Below are 12811 nucleotides of genomic sequence, written 5' to 3'. Positions count from 1 at the left end.
CCAATACGATCAAGATAACTTTTGTAATAAGTCGACTATTATTAGAGGTGTCATGGATGTTATTGATTAGAAAGTTTTAAAAAGCAAGCTTGATACAATGAATGAAATGAAGTTGTTTCGTGATCGATTGGGAAGTTTTGGAAAAGACCTTGCTTATTCGTCACGTGAAGTACTTTAGCCTAGTAAAAGATAATTTTAATTTATTAGTGTGTTTGTTCTTTTTCTTTAGTTACCTACTTACTATTTAATATTTACTTTTATGTTTTAACTTTAAAATATAGATTATTATATTTTTAAACTTGCAAATGTTTTTTTTTTCTTATTTTAAATGTGAAAAACGATAACTAGATGAATAGTGGAGGTTACATGGATACAATGCACCACATTTGCAAAAGTTGGTCATTTAAATATGGAGCCAAACTACATTGTTTGCTGGATCTGAGAAGAATTGGAGTGTCTTTGAATGTATACATATCATAAGAAGGAATAGATTGGAACATCAAAGGCTTAATGATCTTGTAAACATTCATTACAATTTGCGGCTAAAAAATCGATATAAATGCTTTCTTAGGATATGCTTTTCATTTTTAGGTTCTACAACAAGAAAAGAACCTATAATCCCATTGACTATGTATGCATTGATGAGACCGATTTTTGGATAGTTGATGAGGATGAGCCAGTAGAGCTGGATGTTGAAGAATTGAAAAATCTTCTATATAAAAATGGTCAATTCCAATAAACAAAGTGGAAGGTTCAAATTCTCATATTGGTTAGTAGAATATTTAAACATATAAAAGTTCAATAGTTATATTTTTTTTCCTTCAAAAATGATTTCTTGTTAATATAAATTCAATATTTTTGTAGATGACGAGAATGGTGGTGGCATGGTTGTAGAAGAGTTTGATGTGGTGAACTTTAATTTTCCATATGCTCATTTTGAATCTCCACATCCCAATTTTCAAAATGAATGAAGACGTGAATTTTATATTTATTAATATGAAAAATTATTCATGAATACTCAAACATTGATATGTTATATTTTGAATAACTATTTAAGTGTTGTGGTTGACATTTGTATTCTCTATTATGGATAATGTGTTAACAACTCTTTAATAATTTGGTCATTGTTGGTTTATTGCTCATATTTGGATGTAAGGTAACAATAGTTTGATTATTTGATAAATATTGGATTAATTAACATTAAGAATGTATAACAACTTATATTATGTTAGAGATATGATATATGATGATGATGACTTTTACAAGTAAAAAAATTTGTGAAAAAACTCAATAAACAAAGTAGATGCTGTCAAAATTTAAATATAATTTATTATTTTTTATTTTTTTATTTTAATAATATATAAAATATATTTATGACGTCACTGGTTCGATCACTAGTCCGACCAATAAATTGTGAACTAATAACTTTTCCGTTTCAATAACCGGTCCGATTCTGAAAATATTGTTGGGAACAAACAATATCTACTCTCTAGCTTAAAAAGGAGTGTTGACATATCCATACAAGTTGTACAGCCTGTACATATCGATTGACAAATTAAAAGGACTTATTCGTTTCATAAATCAATTTGATTTGATTCCAATTGTATAGTGTAATATTTTTTAGTTGTAGTTTCCTTATATAGCTTCAATCATATGCTAAAATTTTGCATGTAATTTAATTGGTTTTTGTGTGTGTATATATACATTGCATTCTAAGGACATGATAAAAATTCAATTTAATTTTGCACACTAAGTAGGTATTTAGTGAAACTTAATACTTATTATTTAATTACTCAAGTTGGCTTTAAATTAAATTACTCTTAAATTATTAACTAAAAATTTATTACTTATTTTTTTCTTTAAATATTAAGATTATTTAGAGCCCGTTTGGCAGTGATTTTTAAAAGTGTTTCTACCCTTAAAAACACTTTTAAGTGTTTTTGGGATGAAAATAAAGTGTTTGGCAAATTTTAAAAAACACTTTTGAAAATCTGGAAAAACACTTGAAGTGATTTTTAGAGAATCACTTGACAGGTGTTTTTTTTAAAAAAACACTTCAATTTTTTTGAAATATTCCAAAAATGCCCCCCAGTGATAAATCAATTAGAAAAATCTTTTTTCTTTTTTAGAAATTAATAGGTGGTCATATATTCTTTTACTTTTAAAATTATCTTTTATTCAATCTTTTTTTTTTAATTGATTTAGATGTTTTTTGTAAATATTTTTTAAAATTTTAGTATAGTGATAAAAAATTATTATTTTTAATTAGAAAAGTCTTTTTTTTTTTTTTAGAAATTAATAGGTAATCATATATTATTTTAATTTTAAAATTATCTTTTATTCAATGTTATTTTTTTAGTGATTTAGATGTTTTTTCATTAATAAAAAGTTTTTTTTGTTTATCATACCATTTTTTTTAATTAAAATTGTATGTCCTTTTTGGTAATTTATTAATATTAAAAGTGTTTTTATATTTATACAATATATTATCAAAAACACTTTAAAATCATCTTTTCTGATTATCATAAAAGTGTTTTTCACAGAAACACTATAGCAGAAAACACTTCAAATAAAAACACTTCTACTAGAATCACTACCAAACAGGCTCTTAATTGAATTAACTAAAAATGTATTTTAAATAATTAAACTAACATATTTATTCTCATTAGTTGTAATTAATGTTTATTATTAAAAAAATTAACTAATATTTATTTTCATAAAACATAAATCATGAATGTGGAGACATGATTATTAAATATATTCTCATTAAATGTGGGCAAATAAGACAAAAAAAAATGAGATTAAGAATAAATTAAATATTTTAACTTAATACTTAAAATCATTTTTAAGTTTTAAGTTATGATATTAAGTTATTTTACTAAACATGATTAATTTACCTAATAACTTAAATTAAGTTACTAAACACTTTAAATCATTAAGTTGATTTATCAAACACCCTCTAAATATGAAATAAACTTCATTTGACATATCCAAAGAGATATCAATATTTGTATGTCTATTACACGAGATTCTCCATCCATTTTTTGTGAAAAAAAATCTTATGAGAAAGATTTTCATATTTAAGCCTCATTTAAGATTTTGATATCATATCATATCATACATATACATCTGAATTATCATCCAGTTCTTTAAATTGTTAGAAGATATAAAAATATCATGGTACTTGCCATTAGTGATTCAATAATTTCCAAGATTCGAATGCAGGCTAAAGAGATTGGGAGTTGAGCGCAAGAGTAAGCTCTCATAACTCCAAATCAAAGCAAAGCAAGACATGAAACATCTTATAAACAAAACTAAGCTAATCAACTTCCTTTCAGTTCAAACCTCTCATTAAAATAAGACATGCAATCAAAAGTTGAAGCTCCTAAATCAGTGACATTATAAGAAATGCTGTGGAAGTCTCTGAAATGAGAGAATCTCACCATAAAGTTGTGGCTTCTTCATCGGGTTGTGGCTCAAAGCTTGATCATCAATGTGCTCTACCAGCAATGCTATTCTACAGCTCCTTCCTTGCTTAGCTAAATTTATAACTCATTTTGAAGAGCAGCTTGATTTCATCATCCTCTCCACCCTGTTGCCAAAATCAAAGAAACAGAGGTCAGATGCAATAATGTATATACCCTTGAAACATTCTGGATGCACTGACAGCTCATATCTTCCACTATTTCAGACATAATGAGAAGACAAATAAAATAGGAATACACTAAATTATAAGGGGAGAACATTTGCAATACACATGCATCACCAATGCAACTAGTTTCATTGATACTAACATATCAAAGATCAGGCAACTGCCTAATAGGAGCACAAATTGACATATCAAACAGAAGACCAAGTATTGGCCAATTTCATTGTGCCAGTTCTAATTTCTTGGTGTCTGTATTAGGTGTAATTATCAGCAGATTCTAACCATTAGGTTCCTCATTATTTCTCAAAGAAGAGGTTCTTTGTTCAGATCTGAAGCTCTAAGGATTTTTAATAGGGAGTTCTTGTGTAGCCTCAAATCTAGAAAATCAAAGGGCTCCACAGCCTTCAGAGAGACGGAGAAGCTGAAAAGAAGCAAGTTGAATCCGAAAAAAAAACTGCATGGAATTTAGCCATGATTGCACCTCTTTCACGCACAACAGAAAATAGGATGCACCAGAGCCTTGCCTGTTATCATCAACATGGTAGAAAGATGAAAGAACAGTGGCATATCTATCTCGCCTGTTATCATCAACATGGTAGAAAGAGAAAGACTAGTGGCATCTCTATCAATTGGAGGTAAACATAAACCTCAACTCAACAATGCATTAGACCCAACAACTTGGAGCTGTTTATGAAAAACCATCGTCACCATCCACCTCAATCTATTTTCGGAAGAAGTATAGTCACATCATCCCCAATTTGACCCAAATTCCTGTTTATCCTTTTCTAACCCTTGTGGTGTTGGGTGATGGAAATCTCAAGTGATATCTTTCACCCTTTCTTTCTTTGTCAACCTACATGAAACTGATAATGCATGATATAGAACTTCATTAGAACCATGTAAATTTGTTACTAGATGCAACTACCAACTAAGATCATGGCCAACCCATTCATATAACATGTCCTTCCCAAGAGCTAGTAAAAAGGAAACTTCATAAAGCCTTAACCTTTCTTGAATAAAGTCTTTAATAGACAACTTATTAACTTGCCCTCTAGAGTCCATATGCTCCTTGTGATGCATATGATAGTAGGTAAATCTAGGAAAGACAAAGTTGGACCTTAATCAATACCATGTTTTAGATTTTGCATAGGTGGTGATTCATTCTTTAGTATCTTTGGTAAGTAAGCTACTAAAATCAACCAGTATCTGCTGCACTTATTTGAGCTCTCCTGCAATTTATTTTGTAATCGGTTCCATCACATCTCACATTCTAGATTCATCATTGACGATCTCTTCCTCCTTGCTAGGAACTTTGAATTACTTCTTAATGACAGTATTTGATAGTTCTTCTAGTTCCAAGCAGGATTGAAAATATCGGTCATATCCACCTCGACACTTACTGCGATGAGTTTGATACCATATATGATCCTATATACAAACTCAACACTAAATCGGCGAGCCTGATTGACTAGGCTAAGATTCCAAGTTAACTCAATCAAATCGGTTAAATAACAAAAAAAATTCTGAGTCAAAACACATTTTTCTTTTCTTTCAAATCATAATAGAAGATCAAAAAATTTTCATAAAAATCAAAGATTCCCCTTTCAACTTTGAACCCATCAATCTCATTCGCAATGATGAAGATCAAAGAAAAATAAGAAAAAAAAAAAATTAAACCCCACCCATGGCTCTTTTGGAAGTCTATGAGAGGAGAAACCACCAAAGGAATGAAGGCATTCACTTACCATAATCAAGTACAATAGAGTGCGAGACTGATTTTTTCACCAATGAAGTCGGTGACCATGATTCAAAGTGGTGGGTCTTGTGGTGGTGAAAGTGGGTAAGGTGGGAAAGGTGGGTCTTACAGTCACCGCTTGCTCTCCCATCTGCTGCAGGTTCTTGCAGTGGTAGTGTGGGTGGTTGCTTGCTCTCCCCTCCCATTGTGGGACTTGACTCTTTCAATGGTAGGATGGTTGGGTGGGAGCTCAAAGCCTCAAAGATAGGGAAAGTGAGAGTTGACCCACCAATTGGTAAAGTAAAATGGTTTTTTTTTTATAGGCCACATGGGATTTAATGGTAATAATATGGATTACATAAAATGCATTCATATGGTATGTTTTGCCATGGAGATTACATTTTTTATTTATTATAGTATATAAATTTTTTCTCACATAATATTCTAGAATTAAATTACATTACAAATTTTTAAAAAAAATTATAATTATAAAGTAATTATTTAATAACATGTTTGCATTAGAAAATTTGTATGGTATAAAGATTATACTTATATTAAACATGGAATTGATTATTGAATTGTATGTCTTTTAGTAAAAGCATCATTCTGTTTGAAATAAAATAATTTTCAATTCTTAACATTATCAACTTTCAATAGATACTTTTATTAACTATATAAACAATGTTAAATGTAAAACAATTTTGTTTTTCTAATTTTTTAAGCTTATTTAACTGTAATTATTTTTTTTATAATTTACAAAATATTTTTATAATTTTTTGAACTTTTTAATTATTTTATTTTGTGTAGTCTTATATGTTGTTAAGACCAATATGCCTCAAAACCCTCCAAGTCAATGACTGAAACTATAACTTTGAACCTTGTTCTAAGGATGATGATTTTTCCACCACATTGCTTAGATTGTAGAATTCCCTTGGGTGAATAGAGAATCTTCTTACTTCCATTACAAGAACGAGTATTAAGTGTTCTCATGGCCATCATATTCAACTCTTTCATCAGAAAGCCAGACTTACAAGGTTATTTAATAAATTAAATGTTACTAAACAAACAAAACCCTCAAAATAGAGTTATCTACGCATGCTATATGATAAGGATGTGGATGCTTCTTCATCTTTAGATTAAGCTTCTCAATAAGTTCTCATAAAAGCTATTTTTGGAACTACTACCACCATCAATAATCATAATGCATAGTTTCTCATCAAGCAACACAAGTTCGAAAAATAATAGTACATTATCAATCCTCATCTTTGTTTGCCATTGGTATGTTCACCAATTGTTGCATAAAAAATTATAGCCTTCAATTATGGTTGCATAAGTTGTTCCACTCCTCAAGGAGTACCTTCAAGCTAAGAATTATACCAAAACTGAGACAAGACAACCTTAGAATGGTTGTCTATAATTAAATAGATGGGTTAGGGCTTCCATCTTTCAGGATTTACAAAGAGGAACAAGGAATAAAAATTATTACAATGGGGAAAAGTAAAATAAAATATAGGAAAACAATTAAAGAAAAAACTTTAGAGTCTCATAAAGGCATTCTAGTAGTCTCGTCTTGAAGAAAAGTAATGGAATCGCACTGTTGAAAATTACAAAGCATGCAAAAAAACTCAATATTAATGATTATCAATCATTTTTATTTTTTTTATAGGTAAGCTCATATAATATATATATATATATATATATATATATATATATATATATATATATATATATATATATATATATATAAACGCCTCAAAATATATAGGGAGTATACATCAGCCACCTAAAAGGTTCACTCAAGGGAGATGGAAAGAAACAAAAAACAATCACATGCCCTCACTTAGAACCTAGCCAATCAATAAAGCTAATAAGAGAAATAAGTCTCATCTACAGATGCGCCCTAAACCAAGACCACAAATTACAAACAAAAGAATTTTTCATTCTTTGAACCGAAATCACCGCATTATCAAACACTAGCAAGTTCCTTTCTTTCCACACCATTCCAAAAGATACATAAAGGGGCCACCTTCCAAGACTTCTTACAGGCTTTACCCACAAAGGAACCATGTTACCCAAGGAGAGTCTCCTTAATCGAATAAGAGAGAACCCAAGCCACACCAAAGAAAGAAAAAAGCAGTTGCTATAGGATTCATGTCTTTACACAGTGAAGGAGAATGTGATCAACAACCTCTTCTTTAGTGTGGCAAAGAAAACATCTATTTGCCAAAGAAAACCTCCTCCTTTGGACTTGATCCAAAGTTAAGGTTTTCCCCTATGTCACCTCCCACGCAAAAAAAAGCCACCTTAGGTGGCACACAAGATCTCCAAATGATACTTCTCAAGAACATGAAAGGGTTGTCAAGCTCCAAAGCATAGTAGTAGAGAGACTTAACCAAAAAGCTCCCATTCCTCGAAACTATCCACATCACCCTATCAATCATTTATTAATCCGATTTTACATCAATTACCCTTATTTATGGGATTTAGAAAACCATAAAAACTAAATAAAACTATGAAAAAGTAATCACGACCTATGTAGTAACTTATTAGGACTTTCATAAAACCATTAATTCTTCCAAATATTTAAAAGAATGACAAAAAAACTCTATGTTTAGAATGACATAATATAAAAACCACTTGTGAAGTAATAAGGGTTTCTAACAAAGAAAACTTGTAGATTCCAAGGACTCAATGTAAATTTCCAAAAAAAAATTAATTTAAAAAATAAAAAGTCTAAAAATATTGAAACTTCATTTAAGGAGAAATTTCCAATAAAAAAAGCTTTATAAATTCTAAATGCAACTAAAATATCAACCACTAACTAATTACACTAGAAAACATCAAAAGTGCAAAATTACCCAAATGTCCTTGATAGAGTATTTTAGGACTTTTTTATTTCTTTTCGTTCTTTTCTTGAATGAATCCTGAAGATCCATCCTCATCATACCCCCCTCCCAGTTACAGTCAATGGAATATAACATAGACAAAGATCCTAAATCAAGGGACTTTCTTTCTAGACCAAAGGACAAGAGAACAAATGAAGTTTTTTAGTGCTTGAACAGTTTGTTCCACATCTCCCAAAGACCTGTGATTTCTCCTGCCAAATAATCCATAACAATCACAGTGATGCATTTCTTCACACCTTCATCTGATTAGTAATGAAGCCATACTGAAACTGTCATAAGAATTCTGATGTTTAAGAGTTTTTGAGTCTTCTCTATAGAATTTTTATGGCTGCCATTTATTTCCCTCCTGCAGATTTGAAGCAGAGGATGGACAAGCACAGAAATGTGCATAAAGCACTTTTAATGCCTAATTATATGTTAGTAACATTTTTGTCTTCTCTAAGTCTGCCCATTGTATTTTTTTCTTTTCTTTTTTTCAATCAGAAATGAAATAGAATCACATATAAAATAAGTCATACAAGGATGGATGAGCTTGGAAAATGTACAGCAGAAAAAACACTAAAACAAAAAAAAACAGAAGGGCCTAGAAAATCTCAATGGGCAGCACAGATGTAACAGACTCCCTCATTCCACAGCTAGAACAAGCTGCTCCCAGTCCCATGACATAATATCAGGAGGAACCCCAGAGAATTCATTGGATACAAACATCCTAAAAGACCTAAGATATCATATGCTCTCGCACAAATCACCCACTGATCTCCTCATATCCTCAAAAATCTAACATTCCTCTCAAGCCAAATAAGCCAACAAGGTGATTAGAATAAAACTCAATTTCATAAATAAAACAACTTGCATTAAAACTAATGTATGCTTTTCAATAATTTAGATTTCCTACTTTGTATTTTGATGTAAATGAATTCTTAATTCAAGCACTTTACATCTCACTAGAATTCAGGATATATGAAATCATATAATACCATCACTGCTACTGATGCTTAAAACCATGGATGGAACATATTTGAATGTGACCATTTTAAGGACAAGACAAACCCATAATTGGTAAATAGGCAAGGTGGAGGCCTTTTCCAAAAGATTACAACTGGAAACAATTTGTTGAGATACATTGGATAAGAAAGATGCAGCAGTTTCTCAGTTAAATCCCTTTGTTCCTCCTTATCCATTAAAGGATCGGAGTTGTCCCCTGCAAGCATGACTTCGAATCCTTGGGTACTAGTGAGGGTGGGCATTTTTGCGTGGGCAACTACATGGGAGAGGACGTTAACTTTGGACCAGCTTAAAAGGATGGGATGGTAAATCTGGAAAAGATGCCTTCTGTGCAAAGGACAAGAATTCATATCCTCTTTCACCTGTGGTAGCTCGTTTTTGCTTTATTTGGGATCGAAAGGGTGATGTACTCCACAATAAGAGAGGCCCTTTTAAGCTAGCATGAATCTTTTGTTGGGGAAAAAAGGAAGAAAGACTAGCTGCTCCTTTGTGTTTATTTTTGGCCATCTAGAAAGAAAAAAATAGGAGAACTTCTGAAAATATTGAAAAAATGGATGAAGCTATCAACCAATGCTTCATGAATAATTTTTAGGGTTGGGTTACAGTGTACATAGGTGATAGCTCTTTGTCCATGTTAGACTTCATTGATCGGCTGAGCTCTATATGAGATGGGGAAGTTTTTTTATCATCCCTCAGCTTTGGTTGGCCTTTTGGCGCCTTTGTATATAACATGTATAGTTTTGAGCCCTCTTTTATTAGGCGCTATTAATATATTTTAGCTTTTCCTATCAGAAAGGAAACAAAGTGATAAACACTCATAAATAAATAAACGTAATTAGAAAGACAACCACGATGAGTGCATTCATTAGCATTTTCTTCTCAATTTAAGAGGTTACTTATTCTACTATGACTACTCAGAATTAACTTGAACTCCACCAAGATCCACATACCAAGGCTTCAACAACTAAGTTCTGAAATAGGACTATAATCAAAAAGCAAACAAACAACTGATTCACCTAAATTTAGAAATTCTGTGATTCCAGAGACTGGAGACAAGAAAGGGTTAGGACTTCAATAATAGAAAAGATGCCCACAATTTTTTGACTCCCAAACCAAGATGGTCAAATAGTGTATAAAAAAAACGGCATCTCATTGTCTCACCTCAGTTTGTGAACTCCAGCAAGAAAAGCAAGCCTTATCTCTTCAATTTTTGCTTCAAAATATTTGCTCCAAACCTCTCAATCCTTCAACCTATACAAAGAGTCTTATCTTAAGTTAAAGTTGCTTAAAAATCCCAGAAATGATGAGCTGATCATATTACATCAACAAACTACATACTGAACAAAAAAAAAATACAACTACGATGCAGGGTTCTCACTCAAAATAAGTCTTTTCTTTACTTTTGATGGCAACTTATCAGAGTCCATCACTATTTTCCAAGGTTTAAAACTAAGAAATCAACTCATTTCATAATGAGTGCCTGAGTTCAAGGAACTTTGTACACTCCAAAACCAAATTTATTACGCAGAATTTTATGCAAGTCCACAAAACTTTAAATATGCTCCATTCAGCACCAAATGTTGAACAACAATTTTTGAAATGAACTTAATTGCAGACAAAGTAAGGATCTCAAACATAGAAGGATTACCCAAACCTGTTGCTTTGAAACCCTAAACCCTAGAAGATGATAGTAGATACAACTTTGATCCCTTGGCTATTCCTGACTACCTGAACTTCTCAAAGAACAAAAAGTTAATAGTTTAGCTTTAGACTTCTAAGGAGGCAACATCCAACTCTATGCATAAAATTGGCATACATCCCACATATGCTCCTCTCAGGCATTGGACATTATCTAGTGTAAGTGGGAAGAGAACAGCTTTGGCTCCTATAATATATATGAAGTCAAGCAGTGAAGATTCTTGCCCATTTGGACCTTGATCTCTTTCGTTTCTAGGCCAGTGCTTCTGTTGTATCTTATTGGATATTGGGTGAAGTTGGCCCCATCCCATCATACTATCCACTTCATGATGCATGTTGGAGCTCATCTCTTGAATCGATCAGGAAGCGTTTGATGGCTGCTCACTTGGTAACCCAGGGAAGTGGGCTCTTAAGCAAGCAAAGACCACAACTACAACACTAGTGTTGCCTCATCCAGATCAGATAAAGAGGTCTAAAGAAATCTATCGATGCAAAGGTCTATGATCCTGGGCAGACACATCTCCAACCTTGCAATAAAGAAGATTGTTCTATGCACATAAGCCAAAAACAGCAGATGGTTCTTCAAGGTTTTATTTTAATTTTTAAATTTATTTTTTTATCAGACACATACTAGATCTTTTCTATTAGTTAAAAAGGGAGACATTTTTCTACAATATTTCTTTTTTAATAGAACTTCAATCAAGACAAGAGAACTTACAACCTCAGCCACCAAAAAAGGTTACAAAAACTGAACATGAACAAACACTAATTACAATTCAATGAGGCAAAAAATCTCCATCAATAGATACCAAATGCTTAGCTCCTTGTTTAGCTAAACAGTTCACCACTTGATTGCAAAAGGGAGGAACCAGGCAAAATGGAGCATCCCAACTCTATAACAATGTCAAATATTTGGCATAACCACCTATTAAGCCTCCATGAACATCTTACCTTCTTTGCCAACCACAAAATGACAACAACAGAACCTCCCCTCCACTACAAGATTGGACAAGCTCAAAGCTTTTACTTGCACAAGCCCTCCAAAAAAGCAACAATCTCAACCTCAATAGCAAAATCCTCACTTGCAGGTTTAAAGTAAGCTTTTATTTCTGAACATTGATGATCTCTGATCGCTCCATCAATCCCAAGCTGCCGTAAGTACCCAAAGAGCATCCATCAAAGTTCAACTTGACTACTCTCTCAGTCGGCAGGTCCTTAAAGGTTGGCTAATCTTTTCTCTGAATTTTGTATTGCTCCCTTGAGAACTTCCTTCCAATAGCTTTAATGCTTTATGATTAGCAAATATACTTACCAGCAAAAGAGGAGCCTTAGGAAATCATTTTCCTACCTAGTTGTTCTTTACTTTGGAGTTGATACTTTCCTCTTTGCATCCTTTTTTCCATCTAGTCTTATATATTCCCCTTTAATAGTACTTATTTCTTAATTTCAAATTCTCAACAAATCCAAATGCCTTTATTTAAAAAACTTAAAAATAAAAATAAAAAATAAAAAATACAACAACCACAACCACAACCACCACCACAATCTGTTTCTTTTAAGGGCATCATTTTCAATAGTCAAATATTTGCTTAATACTTCCAATCAAAGCTATTATGAAGGTGCTTTGTGATTAAAAATGAAGTGGGTAACTTATGTGTGGTGCAAAAATATAACCAATTTAATTATCTAATGTGGAAAGACCCAAAGACATGATCTAAGAAGAGTTACGAACAATTTTAATATATTAGTCAAGGACCAATTAATCAATTTTGCCATAGATTAAAAAATTCTTGTAATTTAGTAAAAGAAGAATTTTGT

The 12811-nt window shown here is 31.8% G+C and overlaps 1 protein-coding gene across 5 annotated transcripts in view; it reads right to left on the bottom strand.

The window, feature by feature from the left end:
- The window catches only part of LOC100264257 (uncharacterized), a 67078-nt gene that overhangs the window by 40083 nt on the left and 14184 nt on the right, over nt 1-12811 (bottom strand). For 2 of the 5 annotated variants that reach the window (XR_009464899.1, XR_009464900.1), the window contains 2 exons: nt 10457-10546; nt 3158-3592 (listed from right to left, as the gene is read on the bottom strand). The gene's annotated coding sequence lies outside the window, so the exon portion shown is untranslated. Of the gene's footprint in view, nt 1-3157; nt 3593-6618; nt 6796-10456; nt 10547-12811 lie in introns of those variants that run through there. The other 3 variants (XR_009464901.1, XR_002031702.2, XR_009464903.1) reach the window with 3 other exon arrangements.

Source organism: Vitis vinifera, chromosome 2 (genome assembly GCF_030704535.1).
Source record: "Vitis vinifera cultivar Pinot Noir 40024 chromosome 2, ASM3070453v1".
NCBI classification, from domain to species: Eukaryota; Viridiplantae; Streptophyta; class Magnoliopsida; order Vitales; family Vitaceae; genus Vitis; species Vitis vinifera.
Note: the sequence above shows the minus strand (reverse complement) of the source record. Positions and strands in the feature narration are given on the sequence as shown.